The sequence below is a fragment of the Protopterus annectens genome, chromosome 11.part0 (assembly GCF_019279795.1).
Source record: "Protopterus annectens isolate FY-2018-M chromosome 11.part0, PAN1.0, whole genome shotgun sequence".
NCBI lineage: Eukaryota > Metazoa > Chordata > Ceratodontiformes > Protopteridae > Protopterus > Protopterus annectens.
The window spans coordinates 544,719,440-544,741,986 of NC_056745.1; the positions used below are offsets into that span (position 1 = coordinate 544,719,440).

The window sequence follows — 22,547 nt, forward strand, 5'->3', positions numbered from 1 at the left end:
TATTTGTTTTGCTTTGATACATTTTTGGTTATTACCAAGGTGAAATGATGTAATATATGTATTTATTAGAATAATCCTTGCAAGCAGTATACTTCTGTGTTTGTGCAAAGCATCAGCAGATGTGTGTAATTCAGAACAGGCAGATGTTACCACTATGTTATGAATATCTGTATGCTGAAATTCTAAAGTAATGATCTTAAAACGCGTGAGTTTTAAATATGTATGTTTTTCAGTAAGAAAAATTACTTGCAAATGTTGATATATGGAACTATTGAACTCCCACAGAGAACTGGTTAACCTTCTTTTGTTAATGGGCTACAGGTAGTGTGCCCAGTGTTCAAGCATAAAGTACAGGAACAGCCAAAGAGGATGTGTGATTGAAAAGGAGTGACGCACAGGTAGAACTTCTGTAGGTATCTGAGTAGTTAAATTAAGGGGAAAACACCTGAGGAGGTACTGTGATTCTCTTTTTAATGATCTGAAGTACTACAGGAACATGAATTCACTCTTGGTGGAATTTGCTGTACTTACTGTACACTATTTAACTAGTCCAAAGTGTCTAGCCACTGACCCAGATGGATGATGTCTATCATCAGTGCAGTGAAATGCATTTAAACGTCAACACTATTTTTTCAGATGACTTTAAGGTGCTTCTTCTCCCTCTTTAAAGATTTCATTTATATCAGCACTCACTATTGTAAGTCCTTAACTGACCCTGTGTATTTTTCATCAGCATAAGCATCACACCATAGTCTAGCACTCTTAAGATAATTTGTTATTTAAAATGGCCACCTTTTTTTATAATTTGCTACAGGAAGACAGAGTTATAACTAGAAGAGCAAGCAGGGAGGTATCTGTTAGAAGTAAAGAGAAAGATGAACAGGAATTTGTTGTCAAATGGACAGGTTGCAGTGGCCATATTAGTCTTTAATGGCTAATCCTAAATAGGACTTGACACTCTTTAATGATAAGAAGGTGTAGACGTTGACATTACTTAATCAAAGCGGTCTTCAATCAAAGTGAACCCTATGTTTAATTTAGTATATTACTGTTATAGTCATAAATAGATAACCTTAAGAATGTACCTTATATGCCTTCAGACAGGAACAACACTTCAGGATGTGCAAACAGAAATTTTATTCTTACAGCGCTGGGAGACAGTCTTCACAGCCAATGTTAAAATAGTCTCCCTGAAGAGAGACAGACTACATCTTTTATACATTTTCTTATCAAAGCTGGTCATGCAGTTTTAATACGTTACAATGATTTTAGCTAATAGAAAACTTTGCAAATGTCCTCATCCCTCGTGATTTTCACCTCGGACTTCACGTGAACACCTTTCTATACATGATCCACCTTCTTCCAAGGGGTCTTGTTTCTGACCTTGGATGTTTCAAACCTTCCCTAGCGGTAACACACTCCTGGCCTGGAGGAGTCAGGCTAACACGTTCCTTTTTGTAGTAACTAACATGCCTCAACTTCATGCAACACTTAACTTTTACTTTTTTTTTTTCTTGTTACATATTAAAAAAATGCAGTTAGGTTACAGTAATAACCTTAGCTTATGAAGCTGTATTTTTCCCAGCCCTGCATACAAATTATATCTGCTTCATATTATAGCATCATTAATAAACTGAAATTAGTATAAATTTTAATAGATAATCTTGTCCCATAACAGTACAATTGTCTAAAACTTATAATTTATTTATTTATTTGCTTTTGTTGGGAAAGTCTGACTGAGCAAATCCCATTTTCATTGGTGGCCAGAGGAGAGAATCTCCAACAGATACATTTAAGATACTCATGACACAACCAATTGTTTTTACAAAGATACATTACTGAGATAGTTCTTAGGATGCAAGCAAATAATTGTTCTGTAGTGACACTACACAAAGATAAAACAGGCGTTTCTTCTGTGATCACATTATACATGATATTAAATTCCAAGTATAAAACATTTAGTATGCAAACAGTTAACGTGTAATGTATGCGACAACCATGGTGCTGTTTGCAAGCTTGAATGCATGTATTAAAAAGAACTGAAGTATAAGTGACTGCAGAGTAATCACATTCATGGACCTAGTCCTTTGTCAGAACTATGCTTCTGGATTGTGAAATTAAAGACAATACCCACCATCTTTCAGATTCACCTCCCACCCCCACAGGCAAATCCATTGCCATTGCTGATAATGGACTCTTGGTTGATGGGATGTGAAGCTCATTTGAATTCACCCACATTTGAAGGGCAGTGGTTCCCCCTAAAAAGTAGCCTCACATGTACTTGTTGGAGCTGTAATTAACTCAAGGCCGTGGAGGGAAAAGGGAAAGCTGCTTCTGTGGCCCAACCTAAGTAAGTCTGATGGAGTCCATCATGTGGTATTTATACAGGGAACAGGGCACAAAGTTATAGCCTTCTTTGGTAAGAGATGATGTGCATCTGTCAGCAGGCCTTATAAAGGGGAATTAGTGTGTTTGCAGTATACGTGCCAAGAAGGTAAACAAGCTGGTAGGTATTCTAGGCTAATTCTGCTGTCTTCTAGAAATGCAGATCCAGAAGCCATACGTGGAGCTGATCTTCTGGAAGTTGGGCAGTGTGGAGGTCAATCTGTTTGCCTCCCAAAAGAATGCAATTTTTCCACCTCTTCTTCTTGATGCAGCAAGGCAGGGGTGGGGGATTTATGGTGAACGCCTTCTCCAAAATTAATGTATGATTTTCTCTTTGTTTCCCTGATTCCATGCCTTATTGGAAAGTTTAGAATTGCATTAAAATTTAAGCCAGAATTAATTCTCTCCATAAAATAGTGGCTGAGAAGGACATAGTTTCATGCCCTGTGGTCCTGACAGAACAGAGGATTCTGCTGGTATTAGCTAGATGGGGTGTCCTTCGACAGGTGATGCAACAGGTAGCTCCACCTCTGATCCTAACTGCTGTTTTACATCTTCTGCTTCTGCTAAGTCTTTGACTGGTGTTACTGAAATTGTTTAGACTGCTAGAAAGATTCTCCAGTTGGGCAGGATGGTATCCTGCACTGTCAGTCTCCCAGCCTATACGTCATCCACACTTCTCTGTATGACTTGGACCTCAGTTATTCCATGGTTAGGGTGCTTGTGTCAGCTATTTTTCCCCAATCATGACCTTGCAGAGGGTAACACTATGATCCAACACTGGTGAGTCAGGAAGTTTCATAAAGGAGTGATCTATGTCCTGCTTTAATGAATTCCTCCCATCCTTGGGATTTATGTATTTATTTACTTATTTATTTGAATGTGTTAACCAGAGTACCTACCTATGAACCTATAGTGGCACAGGAAAATAACTTTCTTGGGTGGCGTAAGTCGGGGAATCTTGTTGGCTAGGCTTACATAGGCCCTTGGGCTGATAGCCTAGTACCTACCTATGAGTAAAGCACTGATCCAAAGGCTCAGTCAGATAACAGATAATAGAGAGAAAAAATGTTCAGAGTATAAAAACAATATCAATAAAACCAAGTTTAATTTAATATCATAAAAAGGCCTGACCTAAGTACATTTGCTTTTATGTAAACAGAGTTAACAAAAGAAGACCGGATAAACTGGGAAAATGATAAATATATTAAAAATAGAAGTGTAACAGCGGAAGATCTGTGTATCTACAACAAGCAGATCTCTACCTGCAGTAAACTATGTAATTAAATTATTTATAATCGGAAAATATATACAACCGTAAATATTGCAAAACCTTGCATGCAATCAAAAGCCAAAATAATTATTGTATAAATGACAAATGCAATGTATGTAACTCAGAAGGAGATAATTAAAGAGAAAATAAAATTTTAGTTACGTTTTGAAAGAAGAAATATTGAGAGAATGAAGAAAGATGCAAATTATTTAATGGCTGGGGTAAATTTCATTGCAGCATTGTATTTAGCTGAATCAAATGTCTTGATTTTTAAGAAAGTCCTTAAAAACTGGGTAAGATTCACTATTTTTAAATGGGAAGGAATGGCTTCCCGGAATATGGGAGCAAGTACAGAGAGGCTGCAATTCCTGTAAAAAAAATGTTTGTTTTGGCGGTATGGAGGTATGAAGAATGGGAGTTTTAGTTTAAAGTGATATTAGAAAGTAGTGGAATGTTTTGATATTAAATCTGTTAAGAAGGGAACCAGGACAAAGTCTGATGTTTGATGGACTGAAACACATTTTGTTCTGGGTATGACTAAGTAGTCTAGTGGTTTTCATAATGAGGCACTTCCTTCATTTAAGTAATGAAATGTTTGTTTGTTTTTTGTTTGAGGCCACTGTGCTGGAGGCTGGGGTGGGGCATATTTGATATGTGAAAGTAAAATCTTTTTACCAAGAGCAAATCTAGGGTCAGTAACTAAGAAATTAGAAAATATCTACTGTAGGCCCATAGTAAATTTTATTAATTTTAGCTGTAGCATCGATGTGGTATTGAAAATTGTTTAGCATCCCTGAATTCCTGAGTACTTTTGAACTCAATACGCCATTTTTTGAGACAAAACCTTACTTTTGGTGGGTATCAGATAACATCACTTTTGTTTTCATATAATTATGAGTTGCATATTAAGGCAGGAAGAAATGGTTCTTTGCAAGGAGATTTTTTGACTAAGTGAGAGGGGTCAGTTATGTAAGTAACCATATGTGTTCTCTAAGTATAACGAAGTGGAATGTTGGGTAAATTACATTGGTTAATATTGTAAATAGTAGACAAGGGAGAACTAATTATTGAAGGACTCCCTTTGAGAGCAGGTCTGAGAAGGATAAGCCAACTTTGATTATGAAATTTCTGTTGGAACGTCATTAACTGCTTTGTAGCTTTGTGGATAAGAGGGAGTTAAAAAGCAAATTGTAGTTCAACAAGTCAAAGGCATCAGAGAGCTCATTGAAAACAGCACCTGTAAGATTACCTATAGATATATTAATTGGGATGTCATCAGACAGAGTGCAGATTGCTGTCATAGTACTTCTGCCAGCTGAAACATATGTAAGTAAATAGAGAGGATTTGACGATGTTGGATTTAAGAAGAAAAGTGTAAACAGATGTTTGTTTTAGGGAGTATATACCTAAGGATGGGAGAACTGAAACTGTCCAGAAGAAAGGGAAGATGCATTTTTGAAGTCCATTAATTACTGCAGTTTTCCAAATGGAAGAAAAAGTATTTTGTGATAAAAATAGGTTGAGTAGGTAGTGAAGGGGGTGACAAGGTGCTCTTCTTCAAATAGGAAAAAGCAGGGGGTGTGAATTGTTACTACCTGTAGGTTGTCTTAACAGACTGAATCTGAGTTTTTCTATTTCGTTTTGCTATATTTAACAAACATATTAGAGTGAGGCAGCTCAAAGGTAGGTTAAAAGAGATTTTCAGGAAGGATATGGATACAAATTTAAGAATTAAAATGGGAAGAAGAGTTAATTTGTAGTAAGGTGGAGAATTCTTCAAGGAAGATATGGCAGCTCAGGGGACCATTTGATGTCATCATGAAATTTAAATGTAAGAAGTTAGCATTGTTTTGGTGTCCAAAGGTAAGGTTTACCTGTTTCCAGAAGTGTTTGCTCAAAATAGAGGATTGTTGGATTTTGTAATCAAGAGCTCAGTGAAGCCTAAATGGATTTTTTGGCTAAATTCCTTTGAATAATAAGGCTACTGTGGACTGGAGGAAGGTTTGATTTTTTTCATTGAAACCACACTTAATTTATAAATTTAAGTAGAGTTTAAATCACATGAGTCAAACAGTTGTCTGAAATTTTATTGTTAAGGTGATGCTCAACATATCAAAATATGAACATGGGGAAGAAACAGTGTAACTGTCTATAGAATTAAGGTGGGATTTCAGTTTAAAGATGTTTTGAGGTCTAATATGGAAGGAGACTCTTATTGAATGCTGTTTGAGAGGTGAAGTAGTAGGAGAGAGAATGATGAGACAGTGATCTCTAGGCTTGGGTCAGAATTATAGTGGAGATGTAGTCAGGAATATTTCTTATTACTAGTTCTAGCAGGAAGTGTTTTTTTCTTGTTTAAAATTGAGACAGGCTCATTAATGCATTGCACAAGACCAAAGTTAGAAATTTACTGATGTCATTTTCAAGTGACAAAGTAAATTAATATTAAAGTCACCTATAATTACAATGGTGGAGGAGGGAGAATGAAGTCTACAGTTTGATTTGGAAGTTTAGTGGGGGAAGTAAGTATGGTATAGCAATGTAGAGATTGGAACAGTTTCTGGAACAGAGAGAGGTAATTAATCATTAACCTGCCTGGGTTGTGGTCGTGACTTTAATGGAACATTTATAGAGGAACGTTGTTTCTCCTCTATTGCAAGAAGTAAGAGAAGCTTGGAAAGTAGTGGAGAAGGACTTCCTTTAGCCAAAATTCAGTAATTGTGACTGTTGCAAAGTTGTGTGTAATCAGAAAGGTGTCCAGCTTTTCATGGTTATTCTGTTAGCAACATTAAGAAATGAGGCTTTTAGTTGGATGATTGAATAAGATAGGTGGTATAGTTAATAGTTATAAGAATGACCTGGATCGGTTAGTTATATGTCACTGGCTGAGAAAAAAAAGGGAAAGTAAATGATAGAAATGGTGCAGTGATTCTGAGTCTTTAAGGGGAGAAGCATCCTTTAAAGAATAAGGAGCAATCTGCTTAATAACAAATGCACTAAGTCTCACTAAACCTTAATGAATTTCTCAGCAATAATAAGATACTAGAAAATCTGTAAAACTAGGCAACGGTTTTAAAATAATACTTCACTAATTCCAGTAAGAGATATGGCTACCATGTAGAAAGATTAGTGATCCTTGGGTCATAAATCGTGAAATCATGGATTGGAGCAGAAAAATTAGGCAGCAAAACAAAGTTAACAGCATGAAGTACAAGGCAAGGTGCACACACTAAATCAGGTTAGTGATGAGTGTTATTAATGGACTGAATAAAATGTAGGTCCAAAACTAATACCAAAAAAAAGCAAAAGTCAGAATTGATCCTGACTCTTCACTGACAGCTGATAAGTAAGAAATCCAAGAGGCAAAGTAGATGCCGCAGAAAACAAAACAAACACATTAATGAAACTGTTGCCATTCAGCAGTCTTCTCCATCCCAGTTCATATCATAGCCAAGTCGACACTGAGTGTCAATAGTAAAAATTGCAAAATCCCAACCAACTCAATCAGACAAGACACAGTAGCCCAGAAAGACATGGAAGCTTAATGATCTTTCTACAGTGACAAGCCTGGAAAATTGCAGAAAGAATCATAGATCAGGCATTCTAAGCCGGGAAAGCAAAGCCAAAGTCAAAGATGATTCTTAACAAGGTGGATTTACCATCCTAATACTGAACCAAGCAAAGAACAGTTCTGAAAACAGTCCGAGGAACAGCAGTGTTCAGGATCCAGATGAAGCAGATATTGCAAAGGGACCACACAAGTAGCATGTACAGACTATCTTCTGTATAAAATGTCCTCTTACTCAAGTGATTGAAGGAGACTTCCAGTGAAGAGAGGTCTTTCTTTAATAATGCCAAGTCAGAAAACGAAGCTGGACAAGAAATATTACGTTCATTAAGCTGTAGTGGGAGGAACCAATGTGGAAAATGCTCCCCATAATGTAACCAACTTTTGTAACTGTAACCTTAGTAGGCCAAATTGCATCACAAATTCTTTGCAAGACATTCCTAAACTGTTCCAAAATAGAGCAGTCCCAAAATATATGAAGCCAGTCTCCCAAATCACCAGATCAGCATGTCTAGTGGGCAGAAGGGACATTGGAATACATCCTGTATAAAACTGACATTGCTTGAAAAAATGTATTTGTGCAACTGGGTGGCATAACATGGAATCATTAATAATAATTTACCTCAATAGACCTTGCCTATCTGAATATTTAATTTTGACTCCCACTTGATCCAGTATGTATTAGAGAGATTACCCTTAAGGGTACTTAAGATATTGTATAGTCAGCAGTAATGACTTTTCTAATTTTTGGTGGATTTTCTACCTCAAGCACCAAATTTACCCATCTAGATCTAGCCCCTTCTGCTATAGTATAATGTATAGCTTATTTATATGCAGCTTATTTGAGTTTATGAAAAAATCCTATTTTTTTGGGTGGAAAAGCAGACTGAACAGTGAATTCTCTCCATTTTAATTGGAGTCCCCTGTACAGTAACTGATCCAAGAGTACGATCCTCTATGCCAAATTTTAAGTCCCTAGACATAAGAGCAGATCAAGGACCCCAATGCTGGCCACTGTCAATGGGAAGAATGTCCCCTAGCTAGCTAGATGTTGATGTAATCTTAAAAGCAGTAGAATTTTATAATAATGTCTAAACTGAGAGGCCTTCATATATAGCAGCATCTCAGGTCTGGGCATGGGATTCAGGAAAAGGGGCTACTATATTACACTAGCCTTCTTGCTTATTTAAGTTCAACACATCCCCATATGTCTTCATCTAGGCTGCCTGGGTATAACTTTACAGATTAGGTAATCCCAACCCCCTACAGAGAGAAGGAGAGGCAAATGCTGCCATTGTATCCCAGGTTTCCCTCTTGCCAAAACTGAGGAAAAGGAGGTATGAGAATAACTTGTGCAGCATAAAGTATGAAAGGAAGGACAGACCATATAATAGTAGTAATTCTCTGGGTCATATCTCTCCAAAGCTTCTTCCAGTCCTGACAATAATGTTTCATTTAAAAATATGCTTTATATTTTTAATTATGGCATCATATGTGGTGGACAGTTTCCAAGTGAGAAGAAGTCCATTGTAACCCTAAATAAATAGTAGGTCCCTCACCATTCAAATAGGGATAACATAGCAAAGTATCCTGAGTAGGGGAAAAATGTTATTTTAATCACCTTAATTTTATTAGCATTTACTTTATACCCTGATGGGGAACCAAAAGGTTGAGCTCCTGAATCAGAAGAGAAAGATGTTCCTCTGGCTTTAAGCAAACTAATAAATCATCTTGAGTACAATGCTTATTTATATCAAGTACCATTTATGCTAACTCCAGATGAATCCTACATGATGAATGGCCGCTGAGTCATAGACCAAGATGCTGTATGAGCATTTACACAAGTGTATGGATCAGGCCATACTAAGAACCAAGATCATGTCCTCCAAAAAAAGGAAGCCAATCTGTTGGTCCCATGTCATTAACAAACTCTACAACAGAAGAAAAAAACTGTTGCAGAAAAGGGCAAGTCCCAAGACTGGAAAAATTCCCTTGTAAGTCTCAGCAAAAAACTGAGATCCCTCATCAAAGCCTCCAAAGCTAGTTATGAAAACAAAATTGTAACAGATGCTAAAGATAACCACAAAGCGTTCTTTAGTTATGTCAAGAACCTGCATAACAATATGCAGGGGTGCTCTGAGCTACTGTACAACGGCACCACTTATACTGAACCAACAGATATTGCCAACATTTTGGCTGACCGGTTTTGTGCAAACTTTACCCCCCTCACCCCCAAAAGGGCCCATCCCACTACCCAAGGAATGCCAAATCCCTAATATCATGGCTGCTCAGGTAGAAGCCGTACTATCCAAAGCCAAAAATACAGCTTCCATGGGACCTGATAACATACCTGGTTACGTGCTACACGAATTACAAAGGGAATTGGCACCTCACCTGAGTGCCTGTTCGACCACAGCCTCACTTCAGGCTTTGTTCCCACTGAATGACGCACTGCTATAGTCATTCCACTCCACAAAGGGGGAGCGACTACTGACCCAGGAAACTACCGCCTCATCAGCCTGATGAGCCTGCTCTGTAAGGCCATGGAGTGCATCATTATGGACCTCATAAATAGGGATATTGGGAACCTTCAAACCCTGGACCCCTCACAGTTTGGGTTTGTGAAGGGCAGATGATGTCTGCGCAACCTGATAGACTTCTTCAAATCTGTCACCAAAGCAGTCGCTGAAGGCAAGGTAGTCCATACAGCCTACCTCGATCTCGCCAAGGCCTTCGACACTATGCTGCACTCAGGGATCATTGATAGACTCGCCAACCTAGGTATTAACCCCTACATCATAAGATGGGTTGCCAACTGGCTCACGGACAGAACCCACACGGTGAAAGTAGCGGACTCCAAATCTGACTACCGGGCAGTCACGAGTGGAGTCCCACAAGGATCTGTCCTGAGTCCTCTCCTTTTTGGTATATACTTCTCTGAAGTTCAGGCTAACACCAAAGGACTGTGGTTGACCAAGTTCGCAGATGACTGCAAACTGGGGGCTGTTATTGACTCTCAAGCTGACGTCGACATCCTACAAAAAGGCCATACAGACACCAACGACTGGTGCCAGAACCATGGTCTTAATACTAAAAAGTGCATAGTCATCCCCTTCAGGAAAAACATGGTGCCCACGAACTACCACATCAATGATAGTCTTCTCAACTCCCAAGGTGTGATAAGAGATCTAGAGACACAAGTAGAGAGTAACCTCTCCTTCAACAACCATGTTGCCACTGTAGTTAGAAAGGCCTTCTATGTGGCACACCTCATTACAAAAGGTTTCTCATCCAGGAAGAAAGAAGTCCTAATCCCTCTCTACTCATCCCTCTTTAGACCCATTATAGAGTATAATGCCCTATTTGGCATGTACCTCACTAGACACCTGCAACAACTGGAGAGGCCACAAAAATTACTCACCAAGAGGATCCTAGGACTCAAACACATGCCCTATACAGACAGACTCAAAACATTACAGCTATAGTCCGTCTCATATCGCCTACTTAGAGGCGATCTGTGCTTGGCATACAAAGCCATGTCTGACCCAGTGTTGCTAGACATGCTTCATCTGAAAAACACTCAATCCCTCTGCACCACACGATCCAAGGACCTCAACCTCATCACCATAATAAACAGAACCTGCTAGAGGAACAGGTTCCTAGCCCAGAGACTACCCATACTCTGGAATAAACTTCCCATTCATGTCAAGCAGAGCACTTCACTAGTCCTCTACATGAAGAAATCTTGATGAGTGGATGGATAGCAGGAAATTCACCCCAGGGGATCATTTCAACAGCCTTGCTCGATAGGAGCACCAAGGGACTAATGTCCAGCAGTAGGACGACTGGGGATATTCTTGGGCTAGGCTTGTGTTGGCTCCACAGCCATAGCCTAGTACTCACTTATGAACTGATTAACGAATATGAACACCATATGAATTTATATGGGTCTACTTCTAAATTTTGAAGTTTCAAAATGTTGACTTTTTTATGGTTGAGACCATAACGTCGAAGTTCTGAAACTTCAAACTGTTTAAATGGATATCACCATACAGTGCAAAACGGTAAAGTTACCATTTTTCTCGCTGTAGCGCAATCTCAAAGTTGGTATTTTTAATTAGCAGGAAGGTGTGAAGGGCACAGCAAAAACATTAAAAAAAAAAAAAAAAGATTTTTTTTGTTTTTATTTATTTTTTTTTATTTAAATTTCGAAGTTTCAAAATTTCAATCTTATGATCTTTACCATAAGAAAGTCGACATTTTGAAACTTCAAAATTTAGTGGTAGACCCATATAAATTTTATATATATATATATATATATATATATATATATATATATATATATATATATCCCCTGCAGGGCACCTTTATTAATAACTAATGGATAAAAGAAGAAGTAACAGTGGAGTCCTGGTACTGTTTGTAAACTTCAGATGTGAAAGGATACACCATAAATATTCCCATCAAACTCTTATTGAAAGCTTTCTTATCTTTAAGGCCTGTCAGTATTAGTGTTGTGTTAAGAGATCACTGTGTTCTCTAATATAAGGGATGTTTTGATCAAAACTGTCAAAGGTAGTTCTATAGTGGATGACCCAGTTTGATCCAAGTGACTAACCTGCTGGGAAGAATTGCCATAAATAATGTATAATCATAGTTTAAGTTTGAAATTGGTCTGTAGGAGGAAGGCAGAGGGTTTTTTTTCCCCAGTTTTGAGAATCACACTTAAAGTAACTTATTTCCAAGATCTGTGTGTGTGTGTGTAATATGGTATTACGTAATTGAGGAACTAGCTTTATAAAATGGTCCCCTCCTAATCTGTAAATCTCCGTAAGTAGTCTGTCTACACAAGATTTACTTAAAGCCAAACAAGAAAGCACTGTTGCTACTACTTAGGGTATAATGGGAATCATAAATAATTTTTCATTCTGATATTATAAGGAAGGTAAACAGAAGAAAAAGATAACTCTGAATGTCGTCTATGAGATGTAATGGGTCCCCTTGTTCAGAATATACCCAGGCTGTCCCTGGAAATGGTCCATTTAGATCAGTGCAGTACCCCAGTAAACAAAAATAAATAAATGTAAAGCACTATAATAATGAACAAATGCTTGCATGATGTATGAGGGACGTGGACATAATTTGTTTCATAGGTAATTCCTAGGCTAATGATTCCAGGGGACTTTTTAAGCCTAGACATGCTTCCCAAGGGTAAAAATCAAACCCTGTAAAGTGTGTCTGCTCTGCAAGGTAAACGCCTTAACCATTATGGCAACTCCCAAGACACTTCACGTGTGTTAGGTCTGTCTGTCTACTCTTTGCATATGCAACTTTAATGCCAAGTATTTTACACTGGAGGGCAATAAATCAAAGTCATCAATTTGAGGGCTTTCCTTTCTTGATCTACCTTAAATATGAGTTCATTTGCACCCTAAGCTTATCTTGCATTTCACATTTCCCTTTCAGCAATCCCCATCCCCACGTAGCAGTTTCAATTCTTGTTTAAGTTGGAGAAGCCTGGCATTCTGAATGCCTTTGTGGCTTTCTAAGTAGTTTTTCAAACAGTGATCTGAAATTTCATCCTAATGAATGCATGGCCAGAAATATTTATAGGAGACACATCCATTTGTCAGATAGTATGGCCATGCTCTTGGAATGTGTAAACTTTATAATTTCTAGAGAATACCTTTGTACTTGGAGAATTATACACATAAATGTATGAGGATAATTTCAACAAAGTGTTAGCATCTAACATGCCAAATAGGGATAAATCTTTTGAAAAATCTACAAGCTGGGAACTGGAATGCTTTTGTAGGTTCTCCAGATATTTCATTGGGTAATAAAACGAAATTCCAGTTCTCAACCCATGTCGCCACCTCCTGTTGCAAATACACCCATTTTCTAATTAAATAAGACAATTCACTTGTTGGAGTACCAGGTAGGAGGTATGCATTAATCAAAGTAACCTGCGCCTCACAAGAAAAACCTTTTAAAAGTATGAACCTGCCCTTCTGATTGAGTCAAATATCCATAAACTGAAAATGTAAATTATCTCATGGGCTAAATCCTTGGCTAAGCCTGTAAGGGCCTCAGGGCCAATAGCCTAGTAACTTCCTATGATCGTATGATCTCATAATATGCAGACTTCCCTTCTTTGGCCCTGAGTAAAAGAAATAATATCCATAAAAATAAGCAACCCTAAGGAATGAGGAATTGTGCATAATTAGTTGTGTGTCCCTTCTGTATGCAGATGAAATGATGCCTGTACATATAAGTTAGAACTCTACCTTTTTTTGTTCAGCAACCAAACCATTCAAATTGTAAGAAAAGGCCTCCATATAAGAGTTTGTGCATGTTTATCCCTGTTACTGAAACTGGCAATTGTCTGGATCATTTTATCACTCCAGATAGTAACTCTTGTAACCAACATAACCAACTAGTAAAATATAATGAGAAAATCTTGTAACTGACCCTTATAAAATGTAACCATGAAAAACCTTTTGACCATGCATAAAAAATGCATAGAAACTATTTACAGTGTATGTCAGAGGGGAGAATAGACCCACCCATTTAAGTATATAAAACAGATAACTGATCACTTCAAATCTGTGTAAATGGTTCACCAACAAGTAATGGTGGAATTGTGCCTTACTTCTCAGGCGACCCTACTTAAATTCCCCAGAAGGAAAAAGCATACTATTCCCCATACCTCCCAGGCTCTTAGTGCAAGAAATATTGACAAAGCCAAATGTACCAGGGGGAATGAAGGCCCAGTACTATGCCTCACTCCTTAGGGTTGATTATTCAGAGGGATATTATTCCTTTTACTTTTTACTCAGAGCGAGGGTAAAGGAGAGGAGGCTGCTAGAATAACAGGTTTGGAATTATCATGGATTTTCTGAAGCATATGCAGTCTACAAATATCTATCTGTCATTAAATAGTGACTTCAGTCCTCAATAATTTGTGATAAAACCATAAATTTTATGAAAAACAATCTGGAAATTCTGCAGAAATCTAGACAGTTGAGAGGTATGTCTCTCCTCTGTTTCAAGTTATAACCAATGTTTGAACAGGCATGCCTTATAAACTTGTCAAAAGGTAAAAAAAAATAAAAATTCACCCAATGGATTCACTTCCCTTTCAGACATTTAGATATACAGGTAGTCCACAATGAGCAGTCAACTCAGCCTCCTTTGTTTAGAGCCATTTGCCCAGATACATGTGTGGCCTTCTATAGCACTAACAGACAGGAGAGGGTTAAGCAGGCACTTAGGATATTATTGACGTTAGAAGTCCCAGATTGATTAGATGTTGTAGAGTTTAAGTCCTCGGAGAGAATAGCTGTACTTGACTGTCTTATCTTGTTAATAGCCACCTTTAAACATGCTCTTTACTGTGCTTTATATTTCTACCTATTTTGACAGTATAGCCTCATTGTAGATCTGAATTCATAAGAATAGTCCCGCTGTACAAACTCTAGCTCCCTGGGCAGTAAGTGCTTTCCCAAGCTGCCACAATTGTCCAAGCACTTTTTCTTTTATAGCAAAGTTAAGAAAGCTTACTAAAACTGAGTGATTAGTGTAGTCACAAACCTGTTGTAGGTGGCGGACATGATGCAAGTGGTCAATAACAATATCCTGTTGAGGTATTCCTGAGCATTCCAGTAACAGAGAAGCAACAAATAATGAAGAGTTTTGACCATCTGCCTTTTCTGGAACCAGTTAAACATACATTTTTACTGCATCTGTCCTCAAGTTCACTCACTTTATTCTCAAAAAATTCAGTTTGACTCTGATTGCTGGTCTGTGTTTAATTTCCTTGATATCTTCTAACTGCTCAAGGAGTTGGTCTCTAATTGCCAACATTGCCATTGCAATGTCCTGTAACGTCCCTTCAGATGTGGCAATATAGTCTGACAATGTAGTATTTAAAGAATCACACTTTCTGTCTCTATTCTCGGTAGTTGCAATATCCATTGTTGGTTGTCTGGTAAATTGACAAGTAGAGTTTAAAGCTCCTGACTCAATGCAAATTGGGGCCAGGGAGTGAAGGTGTGCATTCTTTTTTTTCGTCCTGCCAACACATTGAGTCATAAATTTACCTGAAGATAGCAGAACTTGTGTACTTCCAAAAAAAAAAAAAAAAAAAAAACTAATTAGTTCAGGAAACATTGAGTAAAGAAATCCTCTACTGAATTAATGTAGCCAGAGAGAGAGTGAGTGTGAGAGCACTTAGATTAAGCTGCTACCATCTTGTTTGCATTACTAAAAGTCACAACAAGAATGATTTTTTTAGACTCTGCTTGAAGAGTGTTCCAAAAGCTTGGGAGAAAAATGCCTCGAAGTGGCCAAGTAATGCACCAAGTCTTCTGCTGCTGTTATTACTGTAAATATATTTGTGGTGCATACCACAAATGCAGTATTGCTATGTCTTTGTTTTTGCTGCATACATTTCAGATCTATTAATAAGTCACCTTGTCCATATGGGTCTGTTGCTATCATTATAAATAACATAATTCTGTACTTCATGAGACATCATACTGACCACGTCACTGTAATTGTACACTTCTTATCAGGAATGGAAGCTGGGTGTTTCATTTAACCAATCAAATCCCTTTACAACTACCCCACCAGCACAATCTGTAATTATCTCTATGTTATTACACTTAGTTCTTGTCATTTCGTAACTGAGGTCTGTAATCATATTTTCATTACTACTGTTCTGTATCCTTTACTTATAATATGTTGCTTACTGTTAAAATCTTCATCAGGAAAAAAGGCTCCATGCTATTATTATATTGCCTTTGATGTACTGAAACTGTACCAGTTGTTGTGTCTTTCGGCTTTTCCCGGTTAGGGGTTGCCACAGCGGAACTCCGGTCCGCTAATGATTGGCAATAGATTTTTACGTGCCGAGTTGCCGGCCCTGACGCACAACCTTCAATGAAGGTACGCCCATTCACGCATGTCTCCACACAGAAGACGCTCTAGCTGAGAATCGAACAGGACAACATCTTACTGTGAGGTGACAACGCTACTGCAGCACCACCACCGCAGTGCCTCCTCTAAACACCCCTAGCCTTAAAACATGCACTTCCTTTACCTATTTCCCTTCTTCATCTAGTATTATATCATGTAAACTGGTATCTAATCTATTACGTTGTTTTCTGTTTTTCCCATTTACATCTCATCCTGAAGAGTAATGTCATGATTAATGCACTGCATCCCCCAAATTCACATTTAAAGAAGAAGTGGGAAGATAGAGATTACAAGTTAGTGAGCCATAACATTTGCTATCACTGACTTTAAGGTATTTGCAAGAATAGAGCTAGGAAAGTTATGTAAAAAGTCTGTAGAATGTTGTAAGACAAGAAAGAGGAAGAGGTAAGGATGCATAATTTTTTATGGTGGATTAGAGAAACTGAAGAAACAGTGTAGAGGCATGTAGAATTACTGGTAAAATTATTTGATAGAGAAGAATACAGAGAGAGATTATAAAGACTTTGAGAGGTGAATATAAATAATTGTGCAATAAAATGGATGACAGATTATATGTGTGTGTGTGTGTGTGTGTGTATATATATATATATGTATATATAGAGATATACACACCGACACACATATATATGTGTGTGTGTATATATATATATATATATATATATGTGTGTGTGTGTGTGTATATATATATATATATATATATATATATATATATATATATATATATATATATATATATATATATGTGTGTGTGTGTGTATATATGAATTCAGTAAATGCACCAATGCTGAATGAATGAATGTATAGGTGAAAGCTACAATGTTAAGTTTTATTTTAGTACACATGAATTACATCTTTGTAATAGTTTAAGGATGAGAAGTATAGGTTGAAAAAATGTTTGAAAATTGTGAGGAACATAAAATTTTTATCTGCCGCAGATGATTTGGTGATGGCACAAAATGTAAAACAGATGGGATTAGTGTAATTAAATTGCCATGTAAGAACAGTGTTTTAAATGTGAATGATAGAAACATTGAGGATAAGGTTTTGAGAGCAAAACAATTGATACACTAGTGTCAGAAGTGCTTTATAAAGTTTAGGTGGAAATTGGGAGAAAACAATATAATTTATTGATGAACTGCTGTATTTAGAAAAATAAAACCTATAGATTTGTGGTATAGTTATATGACTTTAAAAAAATTATCTACTTGTGTTTTAAATTTCTTTATCTGCAGTTTATTTGTTACCAGAAGAAATAAAGAAGGAGATCTTGGAAACATTTTTAAATCAGTATCAAGACTGATCTCATAAAAAGAAGAATCCTTTGTAAGAAGGAAGAGGCAGGCATGCGATCTTTTGTTCTATATATATTTTTTTTAATCTTATTGAATGCCTTTCTAAGGTAAATGTAGCAATTTAAAAAGTAGATGTAGCTGAAATTTACAGAATGTTGTGAGATTTGGAAAGTGAAGAATTAAAATAAAATTAAAATTTAATCAATCTGATAAAAAGATAAGGAAGTGGAAATTTGACTTCAGAGGTGATCATGATGAAAGGAAGACATGGTAATGAATAAGAAGTTATGTACCTACCATAACGTTCCATGTTAGTTGTCTTCTCTCGCCTTCTTTCTTGCTGGATGGGTTCGGAGCCGATCCTCAGCTCCGACTTGGCACTTGCTAAGCTCGAGAGCTAATTTTAGCAGCTCGAGGCAACCCTATATCCCATGATGCAAGGCGGAGACTACCCAGATCTCGTTTGGTAGCTAAGGAAATTAGGAATATATTCTTCCAACTGTAAAGGAGGAAGAAAAGTAACAATACTAAAAATGACAATCATAATCCTCTGAAAAGGATCAACCTAATCTAGTGACACTAGAAGCTGATTAGCTAGAAAAAAGGATAAAGCCTATTAATAGAAGAGGCATAATCTTCTCGGTCTGACCAGGCTAGGGGATAGAGGGTGGGACGCAAGAAAGAAGGCGAGAGAAGACAACTAACATGGAACGTTATGGTAGGTACATAACTTCTTAATGTTAAGTTGTCTATCTCGCCTTCATTCTTGCTGGATGGGACAGCGTCCCTAGCACCTTAGCCCTGGGTGGCTCAATGGAACAGACTCTTGAGAACGGTGGAACCAAAATTCGCTCTGTCTCTGGAGGCCAAGTCTAATTTGTAATGTGAAACAAAGGTATGAGGAGAGGCCCATGTGGCTGCTGCACAAATAGTGTCTATTGGAAGTCTAGCCTGAAAAGCTGTAGATGTAGCTAGAGCTCTGGTAGAATGGGCTTTTGGCCTAGAAATCAACTCTTTGCCTCTGAGCTGATAAATGTAAATAATCACAGAAGACAGCCATCTAGATAAAGTCACCTTGGAAACTGGAAGGCCTTTCCTGTTCTCTGCATAGGATAGAAAGTTGATCAGATTTCCTAAAATGTTTAGTTTTGTCTAGATAATATCTGAGCTGGTGGTGAACATCAAGACAATGTAATTTTTGTTCCGCTCTATCAGAATAATTTGGGAAAAGCACTGGAAGATCAATGGATTGATTTAAGTTCGTCTGCGATGCCACTTTGGGTAAGAAAGACAGATTAGTCCTTAGAGATACCCTGTCTTTGTGGAAAATTAAGTAGGGAGGACGAATGCAGAGAGCATGAAGCTCAGATACTCTCCTGGCAGAAGAAATTTCAACGAACAGGCAGCCGCAAGTTCGAAAGGGGGGAGAATCAAGGATGTTAAAATTAAATTTAGATCCCACTGTGGTGGGGGGTCTCTAATCGGAGGTTTAAGTAAAAAGATACCTCGAAGGAATGCCTTGCAAAGTTTATGTGACATAATGTTGTGGTCCAAAAGGCCTATATGAAAATTCGAAATGGCTGCCAGCTGAACTTTTACTGTGGAGGAAGAGGATTCTGAATGAAAAATCTCAGCTAGGAAGTCCAAGACCGAATGAATTGGAGCAGTATAGGGGTCTATGTTCCTAGCTTTTGCCCAGAAGGAGAAACATTGCCAATTACTAGTGTAAATCCTTCTGGTAGAAGATTTTAGGGAAGCTACTATGATATCCCGGACGGGATTAGAAATCATAGGAAGCCTGGCTAAGGATGGAAGTGGAGCAACCAAGCAGTGAGGTTGAGAGAAGGTATGGATTGGTGCAGCTGCCCCGACTGGTGGGTCAGAAGATCTGGAACTGGGTCCAGATGCCATGGCTGTACCAAGAGATAACGATGTAGGAACGGAAACCATATCTGTCGAGGCCAATAAGGGGCAATGAGAATCAACTTGGCTCTCAAGGCGGTTGCTTTCTGAATTACTTGAGGTATCAGCGGAAAGGGGGGAAAGGCATAAAGAAGTCCCCGGGGCCAACCTTGGGTGAGAGTGTCTCTGGGGGGATGGCCTGGGAGGGGGAAGAGAGAGAAGAAGTCTGGGCATTTGCTGTTTTTAGGTGTAGCAAAAAGGTCACAGCAAGGAAGGCCCCACTCCTGAAAAATCTCTTCCATCACTGATTGTTTGAGAGACCACTCGTGAGGCATGAGAATAGCTCTGCTCAACCTGTCCGCTATGATGTTGGATTTCCCGGGGATATGCATTGCCATCAGAAACCGCTGAGAAGAGATTGCCCATTGCCAAAGTCGGAGAGCCTCTCGACACAGTGGATAGGACTTGGTTCTGCCCTGTTTGTTGATATACCACACTACGGACATATTGTCCATTTGGACTGCAATAGTTCCCAGGGGAAGAGAGTCGTTGAGGGCTTGCAACATTAAAAGCACTGCTCTTATCTCTAGGACATTTATGTGCAGATGGTATTCGTAAGGTTGCCAAGTGCCATGGACCATCTTGTCCTGATAATGCCCCCCCCCCACACCCGATCAGGGAGGTGTCCGATGTAACCGTGGCGACCGGGGCAGGAGGAACAAAGGGTCTGCCCTGATGGACTTGAGGGGACGATATCCACCAGGTCAGATGCCTTTTGCAAGTTGGAGTGATTATGATCTTGTGACGTATGGGTAGTTGTTGAAAGGACCATTGGGCGAATAGCATCCATTGTAGAAGACGCATGTAAAAACGGGCGAAGGGAAGAAGTGTTATGGTGGCCGCCATAAGACCCAATACTTTCAGAGCAAATCTGGCCTGAATTTTGTAGCTGAGAAGAATCACCTGGACGTGACTTTGAATGTCCAAGATCCTTTAGTCTGTTAACTTTGCTGAAAGTTGTATGGTGTCAAATTTTGCGCCTGTAAAAGTAATAGATTGACAAGGCGACAAGGCAGATTTTTTGAAATTTATAGAAATCCCTAGCCCTCTGCAAATGTGAATGGTGTAATCTCTGGCCTGGGGAAGTTGATGCCTGGTGGTGGCAGTGAGGAGCCATTCATCTAGATATGGAAACACCTGGAATCCTTGACGTCTCAGGTGAGCCGTAACCACTGCCATACATTTGGTGAACACTCTGGGGGCTGTAGTGAGTCCAAAGGGCAGGGCCCTGAATTGGAAGTGACTGGTCCCCAGCCGAAAGTGGAGAAATCTTCTGGAGCGCCTGTGAATTTTTATGTGATAGTACGCATCCTGAAGATCTACCGAGCACATCCAATTGTCCTTGCCCAAAAAGGGTAGAATGAACTGAAGCGTGACCATCCGGAATCTTGATGTTCTTCGTCTTCCCTTGCTGCAGTCCTGACTATTGGGTATAGTCCGCGTCCCAGTCGGCCCGAATACCAGAGTATAAGGCTGACGTCGGTCATGGCGCTTAGAGACGGCGTCAGTACGCCAGGGTACTAATGCGCATGACCGGCGTCATTTCCTCAGTCTTTTTGCCGCATGGTCCGATGCAGAAGCAATTTTGCGAGTGCAGGTTGGCGTTCTGAGATTTTCGGAGTTTCAGACCGAGTACAGAGTTGGCTAAGTAACTGCTAGAACATTTTATTTTCTTGCCTCAGTATATTACGGATGTCAGAAAAAGTGAATAACTGTATTTCTTGTGGGAAGCAGATACCGCATAGGGATTATCATACATTGTGTATACCTTGTTTAGGGCCTGAGCACGGCGTTGTTGGTTGCCGCTCTTGTGCTAGATTTAATGAGGAGGCTTGATTGTGCTAGGTTAGTGTTTGGGAAGCGTTAATTATACTATGCCGTCGGATGCTCGCCTGCTTCATCTAAGAAGCGCAAGGACAAAACAGTGAAGTCTAGGGTGAGGAACCGCAGTCCCGGACGCCGGTCCTTTAGAAGGCTCAGGAGAGGTTTTGCCAGGAGTCTCTATGGAGTCTCAGGCAGATACTTTACTGTTACAGGATGTGCCTTCTCAGGAGTAGGCCAGGCTGAGGGGCTTCTCAGGTAACTGTTCTTCCCTCTCTTCCCAAGGTAGTTAGGGCCTCTCCTTCTGTTTCCAGAGCTTCTTTTAGAGGAAGGCCAAGTTCAGCTTCTGTAGGGGCTTCTTCTAGCATTTGGGCTCTGTGCCTAAGAAACATATGCTTAAAATGGCTGAAGATTTGATTACTCTGATTAGAGGTTCTATGCCCCCACCTGATAAGAGGCCTAGGGTGGAACAGGAGTTTGATAGTTTTGAACAGTGTTCACAGGCTTCAGAGTCTTCTGTGGAAGACTTGCAAGAGTTTCCTGCTTATTCTGATTCTGATGTGGATGATTCCACTCCTTCAGCTTCTCCTCCTGAGGATTTTTCATTTTCAGAGACTCTTCACTCCATGAGGGAGCACTTTAAATGGGAAGGCCAAGATTACTCTGATTCCAGGAAAAGGCTTAGGGAATTCTTGTCTTTGCCTCAGCATAGGCCCTTAGCTATTCCTCCTGTGTTGAATGTGGTGGAGGATGTATTTGCAGAGGCTTCTCTGAACCCTGATTCCTTGCCTCCTGCGCCTGTTAAGCCTGATAGGTATTATAGGGTGCCCGGAGCTCATAAGTATTTGTTTAAGAGTCCCAGGGCGGACCCAGAAACTGTGTCTCAGGGGCCTAAAGGAGTTAAAGCTTCTGTTGTTAAAAATGTACCCTCTGATAAAGAGGCAAGGGCTTTGGATAGGTGGGGTAAGAAAGTATATACTTCTTCCACTCTAGCCATGAGGGCGTTGAATTGTCAATTTCATATGCTGAAATATCAGAATTATCTCCTTTCACAATTGAAATCTAAGGTAGATGCTTTGGCGGAAGGTATTGAGTGTAAAGAATTGCTGGATTTGGTTCATGTGTCTGAACAAGTGGGTAAGCATTCTTTGCAGTGTGGTTTTGATGCTGTTCAGGCCTCCTCGAGGGTGGCTGCTACTAGTTCTGTTCTTCGCAGACATGCATGGTTGAAGGATCAGAATTTAGC

General features: G+C 39.1%; 1 protein-coding gene across 1 annotated transcript in view; it reads left to right on the forward strand.

Moving 5' to 3' along the window:
- Positions 1-22,547, forward strand: part of TMBIM4 (transmembrane BAX inhibitor motif containing 4) — a 572,035-nt gene that overhangs the window by 241,810 nt on the left and 307,678 nt on the right. The window lies entirely within an intron of this gene.